Raw genomic sequence first — 13,996 nt, 5'->3', positions numbered from 1 at the left:
AAATAATTTTTTCCTTGACTCTAACTCTATCCAAATATTTCCTCTGTTTTTGATTTTCCTCTATCAAAATTATTTCCTTGCCACGCCGCCGTTTTCTTTAAACTTGCTCTTAGGTATCAATTAGGAAAATAAATTCAATCGATTAGGATTTTTTTTTTAAGTAAACCTTCTCTCTGCTTTGTTTCTCCTTTTCTCCTCCGTGGTTTTTCTCCCGCCGCCGCAAACCACGCTCCTCCTCCCGCTGACCTTCTTTATTTCTCCTCCGCCTCCCACGCACCGAGTTTCTCTCCCTCATGTTCTCACCAACTTCCTTATTCTTTTCTCTCTCCGGACTCTTTTCTTGTTTTTCTGCACTGAAAAAAAAAACATTTTTTTTATTTTAACGCTTCCCCCTTTCTTCTGCCGCCGCCATCCAAGCCGGAACCATTGCCGCCGTTGCTTCCCCCGTTCGAAGAGACCCTTCCGTCACGCCGGCGACACTAAGAAAAGGAGACAAAGCCTTTTTTTCATCGCAGCCTTCAACCCTCGGCGGCGCCGCCAGTCGACGTCAGCCGCCGCCAGCTCTGCTCCTCGATTGCCACCCAACGGAAGTGTGCACCTCCATTCAAAGCCAGCGCGGATCCTCTGGTCCCTCCCTGGACCACAAAACACTTATAAAAAGTTGAATCACGTGGTTTTCACGTGCACAGAGCAGGGCAGAAAACGCAGCAACGACGCCCTAACCTCACGTCTCGCGCCCCGACACCTTCTCCGGCATCCCTGAGAGCGGAGACCCTCCTGTGACCTCCCTGAGCAGAACCAGCGATCCGCCGGCGACGACCCTCTTCTCCTACTCCTCCGAGCCCTCGCCCTCTCTCAAAATCCTCGACCTCTGCCGCCGTTAGACCTCCCTGAGCAGAACCCAGCGATCAGCCGGCGACGACCCTCTTCTCCTACTCCTCCGAGCCCTCGACCTCTGCCGACCTTAGGGCTTATTTGCGGTACGATTTTACCCTAATCTCAGATAACAAGTTTTGGTATTTCTGTCTCGTTAGCATAAAATGATTCTGTTGAACTGTATGGGTTGATGAATCTTTGGTTTTGGTATTAAGCTGAAAATACCTACTCATGCAAGCTTGTGGTCATCGTTACAGTTAAAAAAGAGTTTTATTATACCTTTAATGAGGCATTAACACCAAATTATATAGCATCCAAATTCTGCTAGTTAATAGAAATTAACAAGCTGGGCTAATTATACACTTTTGTAAATGTTACAAGCATACATAAAAACTCACTAACCTTCTCAGGTTGTAATGATCTTAGATAATCCAATAAATCATTCTTTTCCTCTCCAACAAACTGTTGCATCTGCAAGGCAGAATTTCTCCTCTTGATATCGTGCAGCTCCTGTAAAAGTACAAAAGCACACAGAAAACCATAATCATGGAGATTAATGGATCATCGGTTCACGAAATTAGCAAAATATGGTTTACAGATATACTTGGCTTAGTGTCTTGTGAAATTAGCAAAATATGATTTACAGATATTTAATTGGCAATCTTGTTTGGTTTCAATTTTGCTGACTCCCGATCTTATGAAGGAGCTCCAAGTGAAGGTGATTTTATGACAGTGATTGTGATATTGGTGTTGGTTTATTGTATGTGAGCTAAAGGAAATGGTTTGGTAACTAAAATTCAATAGTTCTTCTCTCATGCCCCAAGCACACACATAACTTGGCCATTTATATAATATCTAATATCATAGCAAATTGTAGATTCATTTGTGTGTGCTGTCTCTAACAGTCTACATCTGAAAAAGTTAATCACAATATGCCATGGTCCAAAGTTAATAAAGAATTACACAGCTACATGTCATAATGTAGATTTGATGCTAATGCTAAGACACCGAATAGGATCCTTCCACGGCAACTAAGGTAAAGTATAAAGAAAATAGATACAAGGTACAATTACACAATTTGAACTTTTCCATTTCTATAATATAAATTTGGATTGGATAACTATAAGTACAACAAACACACTCCACATGCTCATTGTAGCAAATAAAGTAAATATATCTAGTTATTTTGTTAAATGTTGTCTGCTAACACTATGATGACAAACTACCTTGTAGGTGTATATTTTCTTCTGACACCGGGCAGGATAGACCACAACCTTATACGTATCTTATCGTACATGTTTGCTGATCTTGTTTGGTTTCAATTTTACTTGATATAGGATTATATATTTGTACATGTTTGTTGATTCTATTCTTTTATTAGATTCTTCTATTGCTTGAGGAACTTGCAGCATCAAGCTTTATTTAAAGTTGATTGATTGTAGTATCTTGGAACTTTTATACTATTGTGGTACTACCTATCAAGTTTATGCTTAGAGTGTTGGGCAACTTAATAGTATTGATATGATATTTATAATAGTATTATAGTCTTGCATATTCAACATAAAGTTTTATGGAAGGATAAGATACGTATTGACCCCTATAGTTGGAATTTTAATAATTAACAATTGTTTATTGTTATAGGTGCAATTCCCATTTGTGCAGTTTGCTGGACCACCTCCTGCGGCATCCTCCCCTTAGACATCAACGATCTCGTATGTGTCTATGTCTATTTATATGTGCACTTAAAATGCTAGTTAATCTATTAATATGATTTCCTTTCTTGACAGGTTCCAAATGCTTTGGGAGTCATTTTGGCTTTTGTCCAACTGGTTCTCATGCTTGTTACTATAGATCCACACCGAAAAAAGAAGACAACGCTGAGATTGAACTACCTGTTAAACATTTTAAGCTTTCATAAATTTTCTGAAAACTCTTACATAACTTTCTAAATTGTTGCATCCCCTCTTGGCAATGGAGATGTGTTTACATTTTGTTTGAAAAATATTGTCATTTTCTAAAGATTGAAAACTTTTTATTTGATGAATGTTTCGAAGTGCAAGATACAAGTGAGAAAGTTTCTCTTAATTGTGGCAAAACACTTAGTAGTTGCTTGCAAGTCTTAAAAGCCGTTGTTGACAGCTGTTTGAGGAAAAAAATACTTGAATTTTGTCGAGAAGAAATCACTGAGAATAAAATTTAACTTTATCGCTACTGATTTGTATATTACAGGGTGGGTAGGTTATTTCTTTTATCTTAGAAGTATAAGCTGCTTAAGTTCAAGGTAAGGAAGTAATGAAGTGATTCACAAAGACTAACACAGACTAGCTGTTGACATTCAATTCTTGTCATGTATGCGAAAACTTCTGTATTTCGAGCATGACCTCGGCTTAAGTTATGATAGATTGATAGAACTGGCAATGTGAGCTTAAGCAATTTTGATTCTCCTGACTAAATGAATGACATGTAGATGTGTCATGCCCAATCATATCGATGAAGTTATCGAATACAGATGAGCTTACTACGCATGACACCATTATAACAACAACCTAGAAGAATATCTAGACGAAGAAATGAATCTTTCTGAAAGTGAGAACTGTTCAAGCATCGAGCAATCTTTTGGAACAACAGAACCATAAATTGCTGGAAATCTGCAGGCTGCCAAGAACAAAACTTCTTTTGCACTGTTTATAAGAGGCCAATATTTCAGTAAGCCCCTAACAACAGTATCAGCAAGTTTGCAATCCCTCTCGACAAGTTGTGTTATGCAATACGATAACTGCTGATGGTACATTGCAACACACCTTGGCTTGTGAAGTGGAATCAGTGCCCTTACAAGGAACAATTTGTGCTCTTCCTTTAATGGTAAGGCAACCTCCTAACAACTGAGAGGCATGATAATTTAGCTACTAACTGAGCAAGTCTCATTAGTAAGGTTACATCAAAATGCATAACAAACTATTATAAAAATCATAACAGAACTTGATAATTTAGCTACTAACTGAGCAAGTCTCATTAGTAAGGTTACATCAAAATGCATAACAAACCACTATAAAAATCATAACAGAACTAGTTCACTTTGTATAACAAAACAAGTTACATCACTTAGAGTTACATCCAAATGTCAAGTTACATCACAAAATAAGTTACATCAACCACATCCACATCATCACAATCTAGGTACATATAACTACAACGATAGCAACTGCAAATTTCCTATTCAATGAATATATTTCGTCATTGAACTACATAATTACATGATTGTTATTCCCATCATCAAGAACATCATTGTATTCAACAGCACCCTTGTAGCTAATACTTTTCTCCAATTTACTAATCTGTAACTTTAATTTTTATTATTCCTCTTCAACTCATTAATAATTGTCTTACTTCTCTCTAACAGTTCTGGGTCATGCCATAAGAAAAAGCCACATTCCCTTTCTTGAATTTCAAATAAACTTAATCAAAACTCAATAATTAATAAACTCACAACACCATATTGGTATAATGAAAACTTACTCTAAAATTTGGACATGAAAAAAATCGCCGTCCTGGGTTGGATTCCGTCCATGATGTCTGGAGAATAGCTCGTAACCCACGATAACATAATATGTGGGGAGCTTCACATTGCTCGTCGTTCATGTGTCGTCGAGTGAAAGATGATGCTGATGATGAGCCGGCTGTCATGATTTTTCTTTCATTTTATCTAAACAACACCAATTTATGAAAAAGACATAAATTTGATTAAAGCGTATAAATTTCTACGAGAAAGCTAACAACATCCCCCAACATGCATAAATGCCTCTATCCTTTGTTGAAATTATTTAAACTATATCTAAACTTTGCAAACACATTAATAACATTATTTATTGTACAGCATCTATAAGATGACATCAAAGAAGCTTAGATGAGAGTAAACGTGATGCAAAAATAAGCATCACACTACTACAAAAACCAAATTAAGCATCCAAAAGACATAATAATGAAAACGCAAAGGCAGATTATTATTTTCTCTTCAAATAATTTGATACCAAAAGCTTTTTGAAGTGTGAAATAAAGAAATTGATCCGGCGCACTTCTTTTATCTATCCTACAAAACACCAAAGATTGGAAGAATCCCAAAAATTGATAACGCAATTGCATGTGACTTGAGTTTACAAACAAGCATAAATGGACAACATTCATCAAGCAATTCATGTACCCACACAGAAACTTGTTGATTCATCCAGCGGAGCTGCGTGATATCAAGAGGAGAAATTCTGCCTTGCAGATGCAACAATTTGTTGGAGAGGAAAAGAATGATTTGTTGGATTATCTAAGATCATTACAACCTGAGAAGGTTAGTGAGTTTTTATGTATGCTTGTAACATTTACCAAAGTATATAATTAGCCCAGCTTGTTAATTTCTATTAACTAGCAGAATTTGGATGCTATATAATTTGGTGCTAATGCCTCCTAATAAAACCATTTTTTAACTGTAACGGGACAGAAATACCAAAGAGGTATTTTCAGCTCAATACCAAAACCAAAGATTCATCAACCCATACAGTTCAACAGAATCATTTTATGCTAACGGGACAGAAATACCAAAACTTGTTATCTGAGATTAGGGTAAAATCGTACTGCAAATAAGCCCTAAGGTCGGCAGAGGTCGAGGGCTCGGAGGAGTAGGAGAAGAGGGTCGTCGTCGGCGGATCGCTGGGTTCTGCTCAGGGAGGTCTAACGGCGGCAGAGGTCGAGGATTTTGAGAGAGGGCGAGGGCTCGGAGGAGTAGGAGAAGAGGGTCGTCGCCGGCGGATCGCTGGTTCTGCTCAGGGAGGTCACAGGAGGGTCTCCGCTCTCAGGGATGCCGGAGAAGGTGTCGGGGCGCGAGACGTGAGGTTAGGGCGCCGTTGCTGCGTTTTCTGCCCTGCTCTGTGCACGTGCAAACCACGTGATTCAACTTTTTATAAGTGTTTTGTGGTCCAGGGAGGGATCAGGGCAGGGAGGGACCAGAGGATCCGCGCTGATTCAAAGCGCCCGAGTTTTGATGGAGTTGACGCTGCTCTGGTCCCATCACCTACTGACTCTTCCTTTCGACGTTGTTATTTTATTTACGATGTTAGAATAATGTCAAATCTATCGTATCATTTGATGTATTAAAAATCTATATTATTTTAAAATTATAAATTTTGATATTCAATGTGGTAAATGATTTATTGATGATTAATTTTAAAAGAACTAATTGTTTTATAAGTCCAATTTACCAAAGGACGCATTTGAAAATCTGAATTTATCAAAAGACGTACATTACGTTGGTATTTACCAAAGAACGCACTTTTTAAAAACCATTTCCTATTTTACCCTCCTGATAATTTGACTTTTTCTATTGTTTTTCTTTTCTTTATTATATTTCTCTCAAATCTCTCTTTCCTCCGTCGGCAGAATATAGAAATAACATTAGTCAATCTTTAATCACATTTTAATACATTTGAAGAAGCCAAAATAAATAATGGACACCATATTTAGATTCCTTGCAATTTTAGAAATCCACAGGAACTGAAATGGGTGCAATCGGAGCTCGGATGGACCTAGAGAGATCCGATTGCACTCATTTCAGTTTCTATGGATTTCTAAAATTACAAGGAGTTCAAATATGGTGTACATTATTTATTTTGGCTTTTTATAGATGTTAACAAGCAAAATCAAAGAATCGGCATAAAAGCCTACGTTGGGCCGATATAGAATCATATCAGGCCCACGTTGGGCCGGATTTGAGTTCATATCAGGCCCAATGTGGGCTTTTTTGCCGATTCTTTGATTTTTGTTTGTTAACATATATAAAAAGTTAAAATAAATAATGGACACCATATTTGAACTCCTTACAATTTTAGAAATCTATAGAAATTGAAATGGGTGCAATCGGAGCTCTCTAGGTCCATCAGTGGGTTTTGACCGAAACCCACTGATCGATCTAGAAAGCTCCGATTGCACCTATTTCAGTTTCTATGAATTTCTAAAATTACAAGGAGTGGAAATATGGTGTCCATTATTATTTTTGGCACTCCTAGTGGTAGATCAGAGGTTTTGAAAAATCCTAAATCTCTCTTTATTTCTTTTTATTTTTTTATTTTTTTATTTTTTTATTTTTTGTTGTTACTAGGCTTGATATCTCTCATATCAGGCCCAACGTGGGCATGATATCTCTTCATATCAAGCCTAAACAAAAAAAAAAGAAAAAAGGAAAACAGAAAGAAAGAGAGATTTAGGGTTTTTCAAAACTCTGGTCTACCACTAGGAGTGCCAAAAATAATAATGGACATCATATTTTCACTCCTTGTAATTTTAGAAATTCATAGAAACTGAAATGGGTGCAATCGGAGCTTTCTAGATCGATCAGTGGGTTTCGGTCAAAACCCACTGATGGACCTAGAGAGCTCCGATTGCACCCATTTCAGTTTCTATGGATTTCTAAAATTGCAAGGAGTTCAAATATGGTGTCCATTATTTATTTTGGCTTTTTATATATGTTAACAAGCAAAAATCAAAGAATCGGCAAAAAAGTCCACATTGGGCCTGATATAGACTCAAATCAGGCCCAATGTGGGCCTGATATGGAATGATATCAGGCCCACGTTGGGCCTGATATGATTCCATATCAGGCCCAACGTGGGCTTTTATGTCGATTCTTTGATTTTGCTTGTTAACATCTATAAAAAGCCAAAATAAATAATGGACACCATATTTGAACTCCTTGCAATTTTAGAAATCCATAGAAACTGAAATGAGTACAATCGGAGCTCTCTAGGTCCATCAGTGGGTTTTGACCGAAACCCACTGATCGACCTAGAAAGCTCCGATTGTACCCATTTCAGTTTCTATGAATTTCTAAAATTACAAGGAGTGAAAATATGGTGTCCATTATTATTTTTGGCACTCCTAGTGGTGGACCAGAGGTTTTGAAAACCCTAAATCTCTCTTTATTTCTTTTTTTTTATTTTTTTATTTTTTGTTGTTACTAGGCCTGATATCTCCCATATCAGGCCCACATTGGGCCTGATATGGGGAGATATCAGGCCCACATTGGGCCTGATATGAAGAGATATCAGGCCCAACGTGGGCATGATATCTCTTCATATCAGGCCTAAACAAAAAAAAAGGAAAAAAAAAGGAGAGATTTAGGGTTTTTTAAAACCTCTGGTTCACCACTAGGAGTGTCAAAAATAATAATAGACACCATATTTTCACTCCTTGTAATTTTAGAAATTCATAGAAACTGAAATAGGTGCAATCGGAGCTTTCTAGATCGATTAGTGGGTTTCGGTCAAAACCCACTAATGGACCTAGAGAGCTCCGATTACACCCATTTCAGTTTCTATGAATTTCTAAAATTGCAAGGAGTTCAAATATGGTGTACATTATTTATTTTGGCTTTTTATAGATGTTAACAAGCAAAATCAAAGAATCGGCAAAAAATCCCACATTGGGCCTGATATGGACTCAAATCAGGCCCAACGTGGGCCTGATATGGAATGATATCAGGCCCAACGTGGGCCTGATATAGAATGATATCAGGCCCAACGTGGGCCTGATATAGAATGATATCAGGCCCAACGTGGGCTTTTATGTCGATTCTTTGATTTTGCTTGTTAACATCTATAAAAAGACAAAATAAATAATGTACATCATATTTGAACTCCATGCAATGAAATGAGTGCAATCGGAGCTCTCTAGGTCCATCAGTGGGTTTTGACCGAAACCCACTGATCGACCTAGAAAGCTCCGATTGCACCCATTTCAGATCCTATGGATTTCTAAAATTACAAGGAGTCCAAATATGGTGTCCATTATTTATTTTGGCTTCTTCAAATGTATTAAAATGTGATTAAAGATTGACTAATGTTATTCCTATATTCTGCCGACAGAGGAGAGAGAGAAGTGAGAGAAATATAATGAAGAAAAGAAAAATAATAGAAAAAGTCAAATTATCAGGAGGGTAAAATAGGAAATGCTTTTAAAAAAGTGCGCTATTTGGTAAATACCAAAGTAGTGTATGTCTTTTGGTAAATTCAGATTTTCAAATGCGCCCTTTGGTAAATTGCCGGTCTACGAGTCTATCCCAAAAATTTTTCATATGTGTCTACTCATGGTAAATTATCAAAATTTTTATCTACTGAATGATATATTGATACTAGAACAACTCATTATGTCATATCAGATTATAATATTCTTATAGTATAATTATATAATTATTGTATCTTTTTTCACTGTAGCAGTGTTATTATTGGAGAATGTGATTGCTCGAAGATTAATCTAATTTCCAGAACACTGTAGTATTTACTGTAGCATATAGAAATTAATTACTCGGGAGATAAATATGATTTCCAGAACAATCTAGCAGAGTTAGCATTATAGTTTCTGTAGTAATGAGGTTACTGTAGCATACGAGAATGTAATTGCTCGAGAAACTATCCATATTCCTCGTGGAACTTAGTTATATTACTCGGCAAAATTTAACCATATTGTTTGATAGGTCTTAGCCATATCGCTCGGTATAGCTTGTCCCAATACTTGAATGGAAATAATCCCAAAGCTCAAGAAAAGATAACCCTATTACTTGAGAATAAATCTGATTACGGTTAGATATCCCTCCTTCAAGTTGGACTAAGGAGCGCAATCGAATGAAGTTTAATAAAGAAGTGTTTCAAAATACTTAACTCAGGGATAAATCTGGATACCATCAAATATCTCTCCTTTAAGTCGGACTGAAGAACGAAATCGAATGAAATTTGATCAAAAGTATTGGGTCAAAGAGGATAATCAGAAAAACTAAGAACACCAAAATCTCATAATCCCAACCGGGAAGAAGAGCTCAATACCACATTGCAGAACATAAGAATACAAAGGAAAAATCTGAAGTCTGATCAATCCCAACCAAGGAGTAGGACTCAATCTCTCGAGTGTGGAGACATAAGAATATGGAGAAGATCATAAGTCCAACCAATGTTGATCGATCGAGAATAATGAGTAGAAACCTAATCTGAGATAATAAGAATTCACAAAAATCAGAAGACCAATCCCACCTAAGGATAATAACGAGAATAAATAAAGAGGATCAGAAGACCAATTTGTTCTGATCGAGGAGAGAAGTTTGATCCCTTGATCATGGGGATAACTAGGAATCTAAGAATAACAAAAGTTCAATAACCTCTCAACATAGCTAATTAGTAAAAACACTGAAAAAGCAGATGACCAATCACCAATGATATAGAAAAATAATCTCATTGTGATATCACAATGCAATCCGACAAAATAAGAAATCCAAACCACACAAGAAGATATTACTGAGCATTATGCTTCAATAATTTCAAATGCCATCACATGTAGGAATAACTCCGAATACCATTAATAACCTTCTTATGAGAAACAAGAACAAAGCCTCCTGTTCATGCATCCAAAATGAGAGTGATTCATCATACAAGTGTATCCTTGAGCACAATATAATTGCTTGATTCAGACCTGAAAAGCTAAGCTAGAGCATTAATTAACTTATCAAGCAGGCATGTCATGAACACCAAAAGTCCCATCTTGTCTCGGAATACTATTAAAGAGATGTAAGAACACCATAATACCAATACTTGTTAGGAAATAATGCCAATCTAGATAAAAACTGACATCCCCCCTTGGGAGGTCATTAGCCATATCAGTAAATCGACGCCTCAAAACTGATTCCTACTAGGGGGATGACAAGATATATATAGAATAGCTCAAGATTATGCAAAACTATCAACTTCAATAGACCATCGGATATAGAGATAGTTAAGGTTTGCTCGGAGGCTGTTAGACATATACCTGGCCTATTGACCGTCACTATGACCCAGAGGCACTAGCTGTCTGACCTTTAAGTCATTATACTAATGTCTGGAGGCTGTTAGAGTAGTAATTCTTGGCATATTGGTCATTATTATTGGCTCGAAAGTACTAGCTATCTAGCCTTTAAGTCATTACATTGATACCCTGAGGCAGTTAGAATAATATGTATGATGCATTGACCGTTATTAGTGACTCGAAAGTATTAGCTTTCATGACACTTATACCATTATATTGATGCTTAGGAGCAATGATTCTTGTTGGATCGTGAATTTCGCTAGAGGGGGTGGAATAACGATTAAAAATTTAGAAAGAGTACGCAGCGGAAAGAATAAACGGAAAGAAAAAAACAACGCTAGCAAAAGTCATTTTTTACTTGGTTCAGAGCCTATGTCGACTCCTACTCCAAGGCCTGCACACAAGGGTTCTTTCGATGGGCAATCCACTAGCAATTCGAAATAATTGTTTACAATTAAAGTACAAGAATACTAATAAAAAAAATACTGACAAAAAGGGAAGAATTAAAAGAGCAACGCGTTGTCAGAGTATTTTCGCAGTGTTGCAGGAGCACAAGAGAGTGAATCGTGAGTTGTTGTAATGACTCCAGCCTTTACCCTCCTTATATAGGAGGTTCGGGGCGCCTGGAACCTCTAGGGCGCCCTGAATATGATGTAGCCGAGCCAACCAGGGCGCTTTACATGGCGAAATGATGTTGCGGATAAAATTTCACCTCCGGGCGCCTGGATCCCTTCCGGGCGCTCGGACCACTCTTCTCCAGAAAATTCTTCTCCTGCAAGAAAGAGTTAGTTTGAGGCAAAATGCAAATAGTATTATTCTACAAAACAAAGTAGCATAGTTTAAAGTTAACAAGTAGAGTATTAGCTAGTTTCCGTCTCCTCGAGATCGGAATCTAGTCACGATCTCGACTTAGATATCCGAAATGGGTCTAAGTCGAATCGACGCCAAATGTTCCCTTCCCGGGAACGCGTGCTCACAATCACTCTCCTCCAGTGACTTACCTTCACTTACCTGCCAGACATCCGGTCAGTCCTTCGACCCGTCTGGACTTCGTGCCAGCTATTCGGTCAGCCTGTCGACCTAGCTGGACTTCGTGCCAAACGTCCGGTCAGCCCGTCAACCCGTTTGGACTTCGTGCCAGACATCAGGTCAGCCCGTAGACCTATCTCGGCTTCTCCTGCATACTCGGTCAGAGTGTTAGATAACAACAAAACTAACTTAACTTATTTTGTCATTCATCAAAACTTGAGTTAGACCATTAGTGCTAACCGCACCAACAATCTCCCCCTTTTTGATGCAATAACAACCTGGTTAAGTTAGTAAAAAAATATGCAAGTAAAAACAAGCATAAGGTTGTTAAGTTAGCTTTTAAATTTTGTTTTTGTTTTTGTTGAACTAACTTAAACCACCTAACCCTCCCCCTTTGACATTCATCAAAAAATTATCATAGAACAACTTGTAATTAAAAAATACAAGGTAAAAAAAATCTAGAAATATAAGTCAGATTATCTTGGGGGAGTTTAAGCTAAAAACATAGAAAGATAACTTAAGCTTTTTAGCTTTAAAAACTTAGTTAACTTTAGAAAGATAACTGTAATTTTAACTTAGTCATTCAAAAAGAGTTTTGCAATTTGGAAACATAATTTGCAAAGATAGCATTTTTCTTTTAAAAATAATTATTAGGGTTAAGTTAATTTTTCAAGTCAAGTTTTAAAAACTAAGTAAAATCAAGTTTTAGTTTGCAAAACTTAACTAAGTAAAATTTGTTTTTAAATCTGAGTTTGTAACCTTTTAAATAAATTTTCAAAAATATGTTTTGAAACCCAAGTAGAATATAATTTTCAAAATGAAAAGTCCAATTTTCAAAATCAACTTTTTAAAACTAAGTTTGGAAGGTCTAAATTTCAAAATTAAGTTTAGAAGGTATCATTTTCAAAATTAAATTTAAAAAGTTTAAAATTTGAAGATAAAGCTAATTGTCAAAAATAATTTTAACTTTCAAAACTAATTTTGAAAAATCCAAAGAAATTTTAAAAGGAGATATTTTTCAAAAATTAGTTTTAAAATAAGTATAAAAATAATTAAACCTCCCCCCTGACTCTGACATTACAAAATCTGTCTAACCAATTAGCTGCTTATTGACTATTAGAGGATAACAACTTTCACTTAGTTAGTCAAGTTAAGTTAATTGTAATCAGTTAGTGTTTGACTAAACTGAATGACTTAACCTGATTAATGTCTGTTTGGTATTCAACGCCCAGATTTATATCGATGCACTGAAATAAGCATCTTAAGTCCAGGCAATTTGCCTATGCATTTCACCCCTTTCTATGCTTGGCAATCACAAACAAGGGAATCTTAGGGTGTTGGTGAGATGCTCAAGTACTAGCCCTAGAGGAACATGCTTTCTAAGGATTATTCTAAGCTAAGGCTAAAACTGATTTAAAAATTCTAGAAATAGAAGATTTAAAAAAGAATATAAAGATTTTATCCTACAATTTGAAAATATTATTTTTGAAAACAGGTTTGGTAATTTTTGTATCATAGTCTATTAAACACATCCCTAATTTTCTACGTTTGCTAAACTCACTTTCAGGGAAGGGTTTGGTAAATATGTCAGCTAAATTAGATTTGGACTCAATATACTTGAGTTCAATGTCTCCTTTAGTGACATGATCCCTGATAAAGTGGTGCCTAATTTCAATGTGTTTGGTTCTGGAGTGATGCATAGATTTTTTTGTTAAATTAATTGAGCTAATATTGTCAATTAATACTTTTACATTTGTAAGGTTTAAGTTAAAGTCTTTTAAAGTGTGCATCATCCATAATAGTTGGGCAACACATTCTCCTATGGCTATATATTCTGACTCAGTTGTAGACAAGGCAACACAGTGTTGCTTTCTACTAAACCAGCTAACAAGTGATGAGCCTAGTAGTTGACATCCACCACTTGTGTTCTTGCGGTCTAATTTGCATCCAACATAGTCTGAGTCAGAATATCCTATTAATTCAAAGTTATTAGTTCTAGGATATCAAATTCCTACATTTGTTGTTCCCTTAAGGTATCTAAAGATTCTCTTGACTTGAGTCAAATAAGATTCTTTAGCACAGGTTTGGTATTTAGCACACATACTCACTGCAAATAAAATGTCGGGTCAACTTGCACTTAAGTACAGTAGGCTATCTATGACACTCCTATAGTATTTTAAGTCGATTGGTTTTCCATTTGGGTCGTCGTCTAGAATAGTATTAGCTG

General features: G+C 36.4%; 2 long non-coding RNA genes across 2 annotated transcripts; one reads left to right on the top strand and one right to left on the bottom strand.

The window, feature by feature from the left end:
• Window positions 1–98: 98 nt before the first annotated feature.
• On the top strand, window positions 99–2,736 carry LOC122005123. The gene is made up of 3 exons (XR_006118327.1): window positions 99–980; window positions 2,518–2,588; window positions 2,664–2,736. It is a non-coding gene; the product is annotated as an uncharacterized LOC122005123 (long non-coding RNA).
• Window positions 2,737–3,925: 1,189 nt separating this feature from the next.
• Window positions 3,926–5,793, bottom strand: LOC122005121. Its single transcript, XR_006118326.1, has 2 exons — window positions 5,497–5,793; window positions 3,926–4,579 (listed from the first exon to the last, which is right to left on the bottom strand). It is a non-coding gene; the product is annotated as an uncharacterized LOC122005121 (long non-coding RNA).
• Between the last annotated feature and the right edge of the window lie 8,203 nt (window positions 5,794–13,996).

This window comes from Zingiber officinale, chromosome 7B (assembly GCF_018446385.1).
Source record: "Zingiber officinale cultivar Zhangliang chromosome 7B, Zo_v1.1, whole genome shotgun sequence".
NCBI lineage: Eukaryota > Viridiplantae > Streptophyta > Magnoliopsida > Zingiberales > Zingiberaceae > Zingiber > Zingiber officinale.
Note: the sequence above shows the minus strand (reverse complement) of the source record. Positions and strands in the feature narration are given on the sequence as shown.